The 12440-nt window shown below is 43.6% G+C and overlaps 1 long non-coding RNA gene across 2 annotated transcripts in view; it reads left to right on the top strand.

The window, feature by feature from the left end:
- Nucleotides 1–12440, top strand: part of LOC141571125 (uncharacterized) — a 46080-nt gene that overhangs the window by 2619 nt on the left and 31021 nt on the right. For both annotated transcript variants that reach the window (XR_012495748.1, XR_012495749.1), the window contains exon 2: nt 11499–11592. This is a non-coding gene — a long non-coding RNA (uncharacterized LOC141571125). The remainder of the gene's footprint in view (nt 1–11498; nt 11593–12440) is intronic.

The following is a 12440-nucleotide window of genomic DNA, read 5'->3' as shown; positions in this document are numbered from 1 at the left end:
CACACCTAGTAAGAAGCTGGGGCGCAATGGCTTGTGCAGACAAGGATTCTGAGGGACCCTGTAGGACCCTGCACCATTTCCCTCTCTCTAGGTTGCTTCATCCCTAGGGCAGGTGCTAGGAGGTGGTGTGTAGGCCATCCCAATGCCTGTCTGGCTGGGGGTGGGGGAGAATTTCCCCAGAAATCACAATCCCTGCCCTTAGGGTACTTTGATAGGACTTATTCTAGGGCAGTGGTTTTCAAAATGTGTGGACCAGCAGCTTCAGCATCACCTGGGGACTTGTTAGAAATGTACATTCTCCGTAGATCTATCCTGATTTACTGAATCAGAAATTGGGGGTGGGCCCCGCAATCTGTATTTTAATAAGCCTTCCTGGGACATATGATGCATCTTAACCTTTGACAACAACTGCAGTAGGGTACGTCTTGGGCAAAATTGTAAGTTGAGCCAGTGTCACCAGGGTGAGTATTTTAAATCTAAAAATTTAAATCTAAAATGTTAATCTAACCATAGGACCCCTGTCAGTTCCCTTTCACCACCAAGATAGGTAAGTGGTCTTTCTACTCCTTCTGTGTACCCTACTCTCCAGCTAATCTGAGTGTACCAATTAGGATTAGGTTTTGCTGAGTATAATAGAGAACAAGAAAATATTTTACACAATCGAGAAGATGATTTCTCTTTCACATCCAAAGATGTCAAGGAATTGGCAGTTCAGGGTTCTTGGGCAGTTGAACAAAATAATCAGGGATTTTGGCTCCTTCCAGCTCACTGCTTTACTAACTGGGGTTGTGGCCCTGGTCCTCATGGTCTAAAACGGCTGCCAGTACTTCAGCCATCCCATGTGCATTCCAGGCAGCAGGGTAGGTGGAGAGAATGACATCTCCACCTTTAAAAGACACATTTTAGAACTTCCACTTAATATTTTCACTTGCATCTCAAAGGCCAGAACTTAATCATGCGACCTTATCTAGCTGCAAGGTAGGCTGGGAAATATAGTCATTTAGCTAAGCAGCCAATGTATCCAACTAACATTTGAAAGTCTTGTTAAAAAATAAAAAAGAGAGAATGGCTATTAGGAGGCATCGAAACATCTTTGTCTCTCCAAACTACATGTGGTTCCCAGAATCAGTGAAACTTTCTTTCCCAAACTGTGGGTTCTCCCTCATGTTGTTCCCTAGTCTTCCGTCTTTTTTGCTGCAGAAGACTGGATTTCTCAAAGAGGGCCACACTAATATTTATCCCATCTCACATGGTCTTTCAGACTTTGAAACTCCCTAGAAGTGATGCTGTGCGACTTCTAATTCTAGGTCATACAAATGACATAGCTTTTTGGGGTATTCTCCTCTCTTTGGGATTCTTGCTCTGGAGACCAGTCATCATATTTTGAGCAAATCCAAACTACCCAAGCAGAGAGATGATGTAAAGAGGAACTGAGGCCTCCAGCCAACAGCCAGCATCAACCACTCAACATGTGAGTGACCTGGTGTTCAGATAATTCCAGCCCCGCCTTCGAGTCTTCCAGCTGATGCCCCAGACGCCATGGAACAGAGACGAACTCCCTGTTGTGCGCTGTCTGAATTCCAGACCCCCAGGTTCTGTAAACATAAAAGATACTGGCTTGGGTTTAAGCCAGTGTGTTTTGGGGTAATCTGTTACACAGCCATAACAACTGGAACACATGGTGGACTCCTAATTCTCTAGCAACTCCAATGCCAGATGTGACCTCCTCTAGTGTCTTTTCTGAAACGACCCTCTCTATACCCATGAGTGTGTCTTATGCACCACTCCCCACCATGTGTTTCTACAGCCTGCAATGTAATTGTGAGTTTTCTTATTTAGCGAGTATCTCTGACACATAATGGACACTCTATTGAAGAGTGAATGAATGAAAGAAAAAAAATGAATGATGTTCTTCTTTGTTGGTCTCCTACTTCTTCAGTGGTGACTTTCTTGTCCGGTGGCTCACTGCCAATAGACAGTGTGGAATAACTGATACTGACCAATAATGATTTACAGAGTAAAATCCCCTTCAAGATAGTTATTTGCATTTTACTTAGAACCTTAAAACTTTCAAGACCCAATGAATGGATTGTGAAATCTTACCCCAAATCTGAAATTTCTCCAGTCTATGACATCTCAGTAAATAAAATCTTTAGTCACCAAATGGTTCTTTCCAGTAACCTGGTGTCACCCTCTCTACCTTCCTTTTTCTCGCTCCCACACCTAACCCACCAATGAGTTTTGTCAATTCTACCTCCAAAACGCCCAACCCCAGCCAGTCATTTCTTTATACAGAAGGCAGTGTGATTTCTCTTCCCAAAACAATGACTTAGTGTTCTGCACAAATGATCCATGTTTTACAAAAATTCAGGAAATAAAAAAAAAATATATTCAGAAGAAAGCAAGAAATCACCCCTCAGAAATAACCACAGTAAACATGTGGATGAACATCTTTCTAGACAGTTCAGGAGGTGTGTTTATTTTGTTGAACAAGCTGGTCTCAGAAGAATGCAAGGTGAAATCAATGTTATTCTTTTTTAAATGCGTGACTCTACCTAACTAGAATACAAATTACATGAGAGGAAGGAACTTCTCTGTCTTTGTTCCTTGATATGATCCCAGAGCCAGATGAGTGCCTGGTATATGCTGGCACTGCTTGGTATATTGTGCTTCACTTTATTGCACTTCACAGATTTTTTTTCACAAATTGAAGGCAAGACCTTTCACCAGCAAAAAGATTGTGACTTGCTTTATTGAGATACCCATTTTATGGTGGTGTCTGGAACTGAATAAATTCTCACTCATTCTTACTTGGCCTTGGGCTTCAGCTCAGTGCTGTGACTCAGAGCCTAACACTTCCCTTCCATCTTGCCAGGAAGTGACTTCAGCTACGGGAAAAAGCAAGCCCATGCATTTGCTTGGATTGATTAATAAGAGAAATTGCTGGGGATGTTCTTCTCTGACATTTGCTAAGGGCAAATTTTTCTCTAATGAGGGATGAGAAATAGCAGTGTGTCCCAGGAGAATGATTATGGGACCAACATCTGAATCCCAGCTCTGGCATGCAGTTTGATACATGATCTTGACCTTAATATAGTTTAAATTCATAAGATAGCAAAATTAATCGATCAATAATTCCAGAATGTTTTGGACAATAAAAGTGAGCCATGGAAATTATTTAAATAATGTGCTAATTATTGAGACTTTCAGTGGCCAGAAAAAAATGAGGTTTGGATTTATTGACAGAAAGTTTCCCTGCAGGATCCCTTGGGGCCATACGTGATAGTGTTTGATCCTTGATCTGATGGATTCAGAAAGCTTCAGGCAAAGGACTCTCACTGTACAAAAACTCTTAATGGAGGTTGGTTGAGAAGACAAGAGAAAACAAGCAAATATGTATCTGAAATATCACTTGAGAGAGTCATTTTTCTTGTTGAATTTGTGTTAGTATATCAACAGCCCTCAAAGAAGCAGCCTGGTGTGGTAGAAACATGGAGACTTTGAGGACTCACACAAGATATACTTGCAAAGCATAATTTTCAAAAAGTTACAAACATAATTCTCATACAAATATATACCGAACATGTGTCAAAGATTAATTAGAGAGGTGTTATGGGCTGAATTGTGCTCCCCCAAAATTCATATGACGAGATCCTGACCTTCGGTACTTCAGAATGTGAGTATATTCAGAGATAGATCTTTTAAAGAGGTAACTGAGGTTAAATAAAGTCACAAAGTTGGGGCCCTCATCTAATATAACTGGTGTCTTTGTAAGAAGAGGAAGAGACATCGGGGTGCCCATTCACAGACAAAAAGACCCTGTGAAGAGGCAGCAAGAGGCTGGCGAACTGCAAGCCGAGGAGATGGGGCTCAGAGGAAACCGACCCTACTAATACCTTGACCTTGGACTTCCAGCCTCCAGAATGTGAGGAAATAAATTTCTACCCAAATTTATTGCTTAGTCTACCCAATCTGTGGTATTTTGTTTTGGCAGCCCTAGGGAAGGATAAGAGAACCAGCAGGAAGGCAAAGCTGGTTTCAAAGAGGGTGGCAGAGACTGACCTGTATAGTCAGCGATAATGAGAATGCTGGAGGAAGATCACTAAGTTGGATACACGACTGCTTCGGGTCCTTCATGTCTATAACTACAACCTGTGGGTTTACCTTCTTAGCAATCATTTGCATCTTACCAGTTTTTTACAGGTTGACATTCTTGAGGCCTCATCAATAGCAAATAATAAGTCAAACATAGTCACGTCGTCATAGAGCAGTTTCTCAGTAGTGCACTATTGTCAGTGTGGACGGGACAATTCTTTTTTGGGGGCTGTCACAAGCATTGTAGATGTTCAGCAGCATCCTTGGCCTTTCCCCACTAGATGGCAGTAGTATCGGCTCCTCCATCCACTCGTGACAATGAAAAATGATTCCACTGTCAAATGTCCCTTGTGGGGTGGGCAAAATTGTCCCCTGTTGAGACCACTTTTCTAGTATAACTTTGAATTAAAGACCCAAAGCCATATTTCTGCCTTACTTCGAAGTTTTAGGTAAATGCTGTTAACTGTGCAAATCCCTACCCTGCCCCTTGTCCTTGGTCTGTTTTTTTCACCTGTCTGAGTTGTAGTTTCTTCGCCTATAAAACCAAGCAAATACACTTTTACCTCAGAGGTTTTCCTGAGGATAAAGTGAAGTTATATGTGCAAAACACAGACATCAGCAAACTTAAGTCACACATTGGGCCTCATGGTTGGCCATGTTGCCCTTTGAGAGGTATGTTCATACACGTGTGGCCCGGGAGGGCAGAAAGCACCTTGGGACCGCATTGGCAGGTGGGTCACAGACATCCAGGTCTGGGCTTCAGGGGACTGCAGGCTGGTTCCCATCGCTGAGGAGCCAGGTCCCTGCAACGGATCTGCTCATTTCCCTTCACCACTCGTGGCAGGGCAGAGTAGGTGGTCCTTACGAGAGTGAGGTGAAGAGAGGAGGCATGAGTTACCCTTCCTTTACCCTTGGCCATCACAGCGTGCCAGCTCTGTCCTCTCCTGCTAACCCGATGCTGTTGTCAGCCCCTGCACTGCTTTCTGCCAGCACTAAGGGCCTTCCTTTCTTTTTCTCCTCTGCCCTAGACACTCAAGAGTGACAGAGTATATAGGGTCAGGACTTCCACATGAAAGTGTAACTGGCATCTTTGTTAGTGTTTTTCTACTTTTGATTTTCAGAGGTGAGCTTATTGATCAACTGAATTACATTTACATGCGTATTGTTAAAATATTTTATGCCTTGGTAGTTGAGGGAAAAGGAGCTTTTGTGAAACCACATTAAGACCCGCCCAGATACCTCCATGGGACTCCACTGTCCAGCAGTGGCCCTGGGACCGGATATGGGACTTAGGAAGGGGTTATGTGGAGGTTTCTATTTTTTTAAGCTGCTAAATTTGTGGTCATTTGTTTTTTTATTAAAGGGGAGGTTCAGAGCTGGTTCAGTCTAGTGTGGTACAGCCCTCTCCTGTTCTATGGGGACAATAGCTCCTCATTCCCTGCGTATAGAACCCCAGCTGAGGCAGCTTATACTGGAGGCTCTGGCCTGGACCTGCTGCAGAGTGCAATGAAACTGCCTGCAGACAATGGAGAATTGTGTTGGCGCATTCCCATGGCACCTTCTCTCCAGGCTTCTCAGCTCCCCCTTTCATCCCAGCAGAGCCTGGCTTGCCTGAGTGAAAGCCATGTGAACTCATATGAACTATTAATTATATGAAGAAGTGAGCTGATAGTGAACTGCTCTGTGTGGCTCGTAACTTGTCAGTACTGCAAAATGCTGCACGGTGCAGCGGGGAGGTCCTGGAAGAGGGAGTGTACAGGGCAAGGGCTGGGGAACTGGTTCCAGACCCACCAGCACCATTGCTCACCCTGGATTTCAGGTTCCTTAGGAACACAATGGGGGATACAAATGCTGCCCTGTTTTCCTCAGAGAGTGTGAAAATCAAGTACAAGGATTTCTTTTTTAAAGTGTGGGAGGTACTTAGGAGCTATGCTATTCTGGGTGGGAACTCAGGCACATTTCTCGTAGAAGTGGTATGGCTGGGTGGGTCATTATTCACGATTTAACAAATATTTAATGAAGCCCTACTCTGTGCCAGGCACTGCTCTAGGTGCTGATGATACAACAGAGAATAAAAGAAGCCCTTCCTTCTTATGTTCTATTGTTGGGAGACTGAGGATAAACAAAATGAGCATGTTGAATAAGGTGTTAGTTGGTGTGAGGTGGTATGGAGAAAAATAAAGCAAGGAAGAGGGAGCGGAAGTGTAGTAGCCAGCCCCAAGTGGCCCTCACCCCTGGTATTCACACCTTTGTGTATTCTCTTCCCAGGTTTGGTCTATGCGACCAATGGAATATGGCAGAAGTGATGGTATGTCACATCTGAGATTAGTGAGGTTTTAGGAGACTGGCTTCCTTCTTGGGCTCTCTCTCAGGTCACTTAATCTGGGGGAAGCTGGTTGCCATGCTGCGAGGACCCTCAGGCAGCCTATGGAGAGGCTCACAGGGTGAGGAGGTGAGGTATCCAATCAAAAGCCAGTGAGGAAAAGAGGCTTGCCAACAGACTACAACTTCACAAGAGACCCTGAGCCAGCACCTCAGAGAAAGCCTTTTCTTCAATACTCTAGAGTTGAGAATGTAGACTGAATGTGTTCTCTGCTATGACGCCCATCGCTGGGCACTGAGCTAAGTGCTGTACATACACTATCTCATTTAATTCCCTCAACAGCCGTACTGATGGTTATTATTGTCTCCATTTTACAGACCAAGGCTCAGAGGCGAATTCACTTGCCCCAATCCTCCAGCTAGTAAGTGCCTGAGCTGGGACTCACACTGGGTCTGCAAGCTGTTATGCAATTCGGCCTTTCCTTTGTCCTTTCGACATAACACTAACTCCACTTTTCCCTTCCTCATCTTATATTTTGTCCTCCAAGTTATTCCTACACAGTGACATGTATTGAGCAATTTGGGCCCTGGCTACAGTCCTGCCTGTATTTCAGCCCCGGAGTATCAAATAGTGAGTCCAATATTCACAGGGATGGTCTATCTATTGCACACTTCATTTTCACAGTTTCTGAAATCTTCTTTCTGCCACCCTTCTCAAGCTGCTACGGCGTCAGCAAGCCCTTCCCATGTTGGGCTGCTCATTGGCCTCTTTGCTCTTAGAACCATTCTCCTCCATTCCTGGCCTATTTCTCTCTGTATTGCGGGAGAGCTGGTCTCTGCAAATCACATTTCCGAAAGTCCATCGTCAATTAGCTTAATAATAAATTCAGCCAATGAGAGGCATTTGTGGGAAATTGGAGGTTGGGTGGAAGAGAGAAGCCAGGGAGTTCCTCCCTTCCTTCCATTTCTGTCCCATCCTTTTAGGCAGCATCTCTAGCAGCGATTGGGTTTCCTCTCTGGTTCCACCTCTCACTGGGTAGGCCACCGTGGTTCCAATCCTTTGCCTATTTTTTAAATTGGGTTATTTGGTTTTCTTTTGCTATTGAGTTGTAGGATTTTATTATATATTTTGGATAGTAACCCCTTAGCAGAGAGATTTGGCTCCAGCTCCCTTTGCCCCTTATAATGGATACAAAGTTGTCAAACTTCCTGCATTTCCTCAGTTCTGGAACTCACTCTCTGGTGCCATTGTGTGCCTCTTTTCTCCTCACTGTGTTTATGTAGCTTTCTCTTGTATTAGAGAGCCATCCAATTATTAAGATAGAGCTGGGAGCTCTCACTTCTCAGCTCTGTGCTCTATAGGCTAAGAGGCACTTTGGTGCTCCTGCTGGGACACACATAGATTTAAACCAAGGGCACACACTCAAATGCTGTAGGGACCAGGCAGGCGCTGGAAATGAGTGGCAGGCCCTATGGACCAGATGGCCCTCTTGGACTGCCTTTTGCTTTCTTGCTTCTGGCGGAGACACCGTGATAAGCACTACTAGTTCACCTCTCTTCACACTGATGTAAGAAAACCCACAGTGCAAGCCGGGTGATAAGCAGCAACGGCCACTGGCCCTGTGCTGTGGCGATAAGGGGGGAGGATTAGGGAATGCAGGGAAAAGGCTTATATCTGTGTGGCTGCAACTCAGCACAGTTGAATAGTGTGTCCTGTGGGAATGCAGGCCTACTGTGTACAGGGATTCCAACAGAAGCCTGAAATCTGGGTGACTTGGGGTTATGTGAAACTGACTAACTGTAAACATACTGTACAGGCCACTGTAATGCCGATCACACAAAACATACATCTGGGCTCATTCAGTGGTTCTAAACCTTGGCTGCCCAGGAGGATCACCTAGGGAGCTTTTAAAAGTCCAAGTCACACCCCTGGTCACTTAAGTCAGACTCTTGGGAGGCTAATTGGACTCTTGGGAGGCAGAATGAATTATGAGTAATTTTTTAAAAAATGTTCCAGGTGATTCCAACGTGCAGTTAAGACTGAGAACTACTAGGCTTAATGGACTTCAGTTTGTGACCTCTGATTTAACATGGCATATTTTAGCAGAAGGCGTGGTGCGTTCTCTGCTGACTCGGGGCCTTTTCCAGTGTTAATTGGCAGATGTGCTATATCATCAGATGTCAAGTGCCTTAGATGAGGCCTCCGAAGGAGAACATCAAGTACTCTCCTGTTTCTCTGGAGAGCTCCAACTCTTTATCACGGAATGTGGGTTGTTATGGTGATGGCAGAAGGGGTCGCTGAGAAACTCATATGCTGTTTTATCTTAAATGGTTGCAAAAGCTCCTTGCACAGTCCACTCCATCTGATCTAACATCTTGTCCTGTGCGATTTCTTATTCAGTCACCTGGCTACACTGTCTATATGTTATAGGATAACAACTAGGCAACATACATGTGCAGTCACACTGCAAGCACGTGACTATACCTAGTAGGTGGGTATGCCCAAGAAATTTTCTTCAAGGTCTCATCAGACACAATTATGGTGGGCAAATGACAGTGTCTGATATTCTTTCCCCCATCCTCAAATGGCGGTGTTTCTCACAGTCCCATCCTTGATTCTGTTACCTCTCTTGAATCACATACTTTGGCTAGAATCCCACTTAAATCTATGCTGCCAAGTCTTATTCTCTGCTGAGTTCCAAACCCATATTTCCAATAGTTTATGAGATATTTCCACCTGAATATCTTATAGGAAACATGGACTCAGTGTGATCTTTCCTGAGTTCATTATTGTTTTCAATAAATTTGTTTCTCTCTCTCCATTTGCTTTGTTTTAAAAAATAGAATCTGCTAAAAGGACACATAAAGGAAGAATTGAAAAACCAGGGCTCAGATAGACAGGAGCCCAGGAAACCTGTTGGTTAATAGCCTCAGAAACACACGGGCCACCTCTAAAGATGCTGCCTTTGGATGAGTCATTACAAATGCCTCCAGTCCCCTTGTGTTTCTGCTTACGATTCAAATTCCTGAGAGAGACAAATGGATTGGCCTACTCTGGGTCATGTGCCACCCCTGACCTTGACTCAAGTGTGGGGGGAGTCTGTGATTGGAAACCCCACCAGAATCAGACAAAATGGGATAGGAGAAATCCCTCAGAATTCTGTTACCAGGAGAAGGGGGAGAACTTCCAAAATAGTGGGAAAAGGATTTTATAAAAATTGTCCAGTTTTTACTGGTTTATATATTATACAAGTAGCACATAAGGAACTGTATTTGTAAAAGACCAAACAGTGAAGAACGTCAAAGACGACCTTGTTTCTCAACCTACTCTCATCCATGGAGGTAAGTACTACTAAGTTATGGTGTATTCTTACATTTTTAAAGATCTTTTATGTGCTCTCAGGTATATATGTAAATATATATGTAAAAATATATGTACATGTATACGCATTGATATAACTCTTTTCCCTTGAAAATGACTTACTGTTTTCACTTAATGTACAGATCTTTACGATTTCACAACTTACAATTCTGCCTCATTGCTATTTTACTAAGTAAAGTAATTCATGGTCAACATTAAGCAGTTCAGAAGTTTATAAAATGAAAAGTAAAAATTTGTCTCCCTGTAATCCACATTTCCCTAAACTCCTAGTGCTATATTCCCTAGAGGTAATGACTGTTAACAGTTTCATATATATATATATATATATATATATATATATACACACACATACTTATACATATATATGTATATGTATATATGTATGTATATATACATACGTGTATACATGTATGTATATCTATACATATATATGTATAGATATACATACACATATACATATATATATATTTAAACAGCTCTTAGGTAAACAAGTGAGCCTATTTGTAAGACATATATCTTTTCATATCTTGAAAATAGTACTGTGCTGATTATTTTGAGTGTTAACTTATGTCTACAAATATTAGAGCAAAATCAGTGGTACCACTGTATGAATGATCGCCAAGATTTTTGTTAAGAAATGTGCTTCTAGGGCTGGCCTGGTGGCTCAGGCGGTTGGAGCTCCGTGCTCCTAACTCCGAAGGCTGCCGGTTCGATTCCCACATGGGCCAGTGGGCTCTCAACCACAAGGTTGCCAGTTCAATTCCTCGAGTCCCGCAAGGGATGGTGGGCTCTGCCCCCTGCAACTAAGATTGAACACGGCACCTTGAGCTGAGCTGCCTCCCGGATGGCTCAGTTGTTGGTTGGAGCGCGGGCTCTCAACCACAAGGTTGCCAGTTCAATTCCTCGAGTCCCGCAAGGGATGGTGGGCAGCGCCCCCTGCAACTAAAATTGAACACGGCACCTTGAGCTGAGCTGCCGCTGAGCTCCCGGATGGCTCAGTTGGTTGGAGCCTGTCCTCTCAACCACAAGGTTGCCGGTTCGACTCCCGCAAGGGATGGTGGGCTGTGCCCCCTGCAACTAGCAACGGCAACTGGACCTGGAGCTGAGCTGCGCCCTCCACAACTAAGACTGAAAGAACAACAACTTGAAGCTGAACAGAACCCTCCACAACTAAGATTGAAAGGACAACAATTTGACCATTGTTCCCCAATGGAGTCCTGTTCCCCTTCCCCAATAAAATCTTTAAAAAAAAAAAGAAAAAAAGAAATGTGCTTCTATATAAGTTACTGTTAAATGAACTCTTTCTCCATCTTCTAAACTTCCTGACTCCCATAATATAATTTTGTCCTCTTTCATATAAGAAGCCATGCCACTTTTTAAAATCAACATTTTATGGCTATCCTTGCTGTTTATAAATCTGACATAGAGACCTGGTAGTCAAAGATGTTCTCCACTATTCTCCTAATAGAAAGGAAATATACCAGAAGCTGGCTTGTCAAAATCCACTTATGATAAGTATCTCTCTGGACCAGAACATGCAGTGTTACACAGGGAGACAGACATTTGCCATTTTGTTTGTTTGAATTCTAGGGGAGTTCTTTGTTCCCAGAGACTATTTGGCAGATAGAGAGGAAGGTAGAACTGAATAATATACAGGCACATCTCGTTTTATTGAGCTTTGCTTTATTGTGCTTCACAGATGTTGCGTTGTTTACAAATTGAAGCCCTCCTCCAGCAAAGACTGCGACTCGCTTCATTGTGGTGTTCTGGAACGAAACCCCAACCTTTCTAAGGTATGCCTTTAAGCCTTCTTTTCTATTTATTAGCTACTGCGAAACAGCTACGTAAATAGGAAAGAGGAGAATCAGCTGGTGAGCAATTTTTGGTGAGCAATTTTTGGGGAAGAGTATGATCTTAATTGCTTTTTAATGGGCACTCAGGAAGCAGGGCTCGCTCTCACCTCTTCATTTGGTTCCAGAGCCAAGCTCCAAGAGGACGTTGTGGGCACATGGTGTTCTGTTACTCAAATCTTTTCCAATCAGATAAAATGGTTTATTGGAATGTAAAGAGATCCCCATTCCCTTGTGCATGCTAAGGACTCCCTTGCTCCCCAGACCATGAAGAAAATTATAATGGAAAATGGAGAAAAATAGTGTAATTATTCTGCTCGGGTTCTGGGACAGCTACATGCTTGATGTTCTAGAAACAAAGCATGGTGATGTTTCTAGTATGCTATGCTCACTCTAGATGCCTATTTTTTTTTAATTGAACTTCAGGGACTCACGCCATGTGAACTTGTCATACCGTATAGTGGCACATGGCTGCTTCTAAACAGTCCCACTTCCAAGGCACGGGACTACTGCTAAGAGGTTAACTTAGCAGTATTTGCTCTTTGTATCTCAATTCTATCAAATAATCTTGAGGTGTCAGAAATGGGCAGAGGGCCGGCCCAGTGGCTCAGGCGGTTAGAGTTCCATACTCCTAACTCCAAAGGCTGCTGGTTCAATTCCCACATGGGCCAGTGGGCTCTCAACCACAAGGTTGCCAGTTCAACTCCTCGAGTCCCGCAAGGGATGGTGGGCAGCACCCCCTGCAACTAAGATTGAACACGGCACCTTGAGCTGAGCTGCCACTGAGCTCC

The sequence above is a fragment of the Rhinolophus sinicus genome, linkage group LG04 (assembly GCF_036562045.2).
Source record: "Rhinolophus sinicus isolate RSC01 linkage group LG04, ASM3656204v1, whole genome shotgun sequence".
In the NCBI taxonomy this organism is placed as follows: Eukaryota; Metazoa; Chordata; class Mammalia; order Chiroptera; family Rhinolophidae; genus Rhinolophus; species Rhinolophus sinicus.
This window is presented reverse-complemented; position numbering and strand designations above follow the sequence as displayed.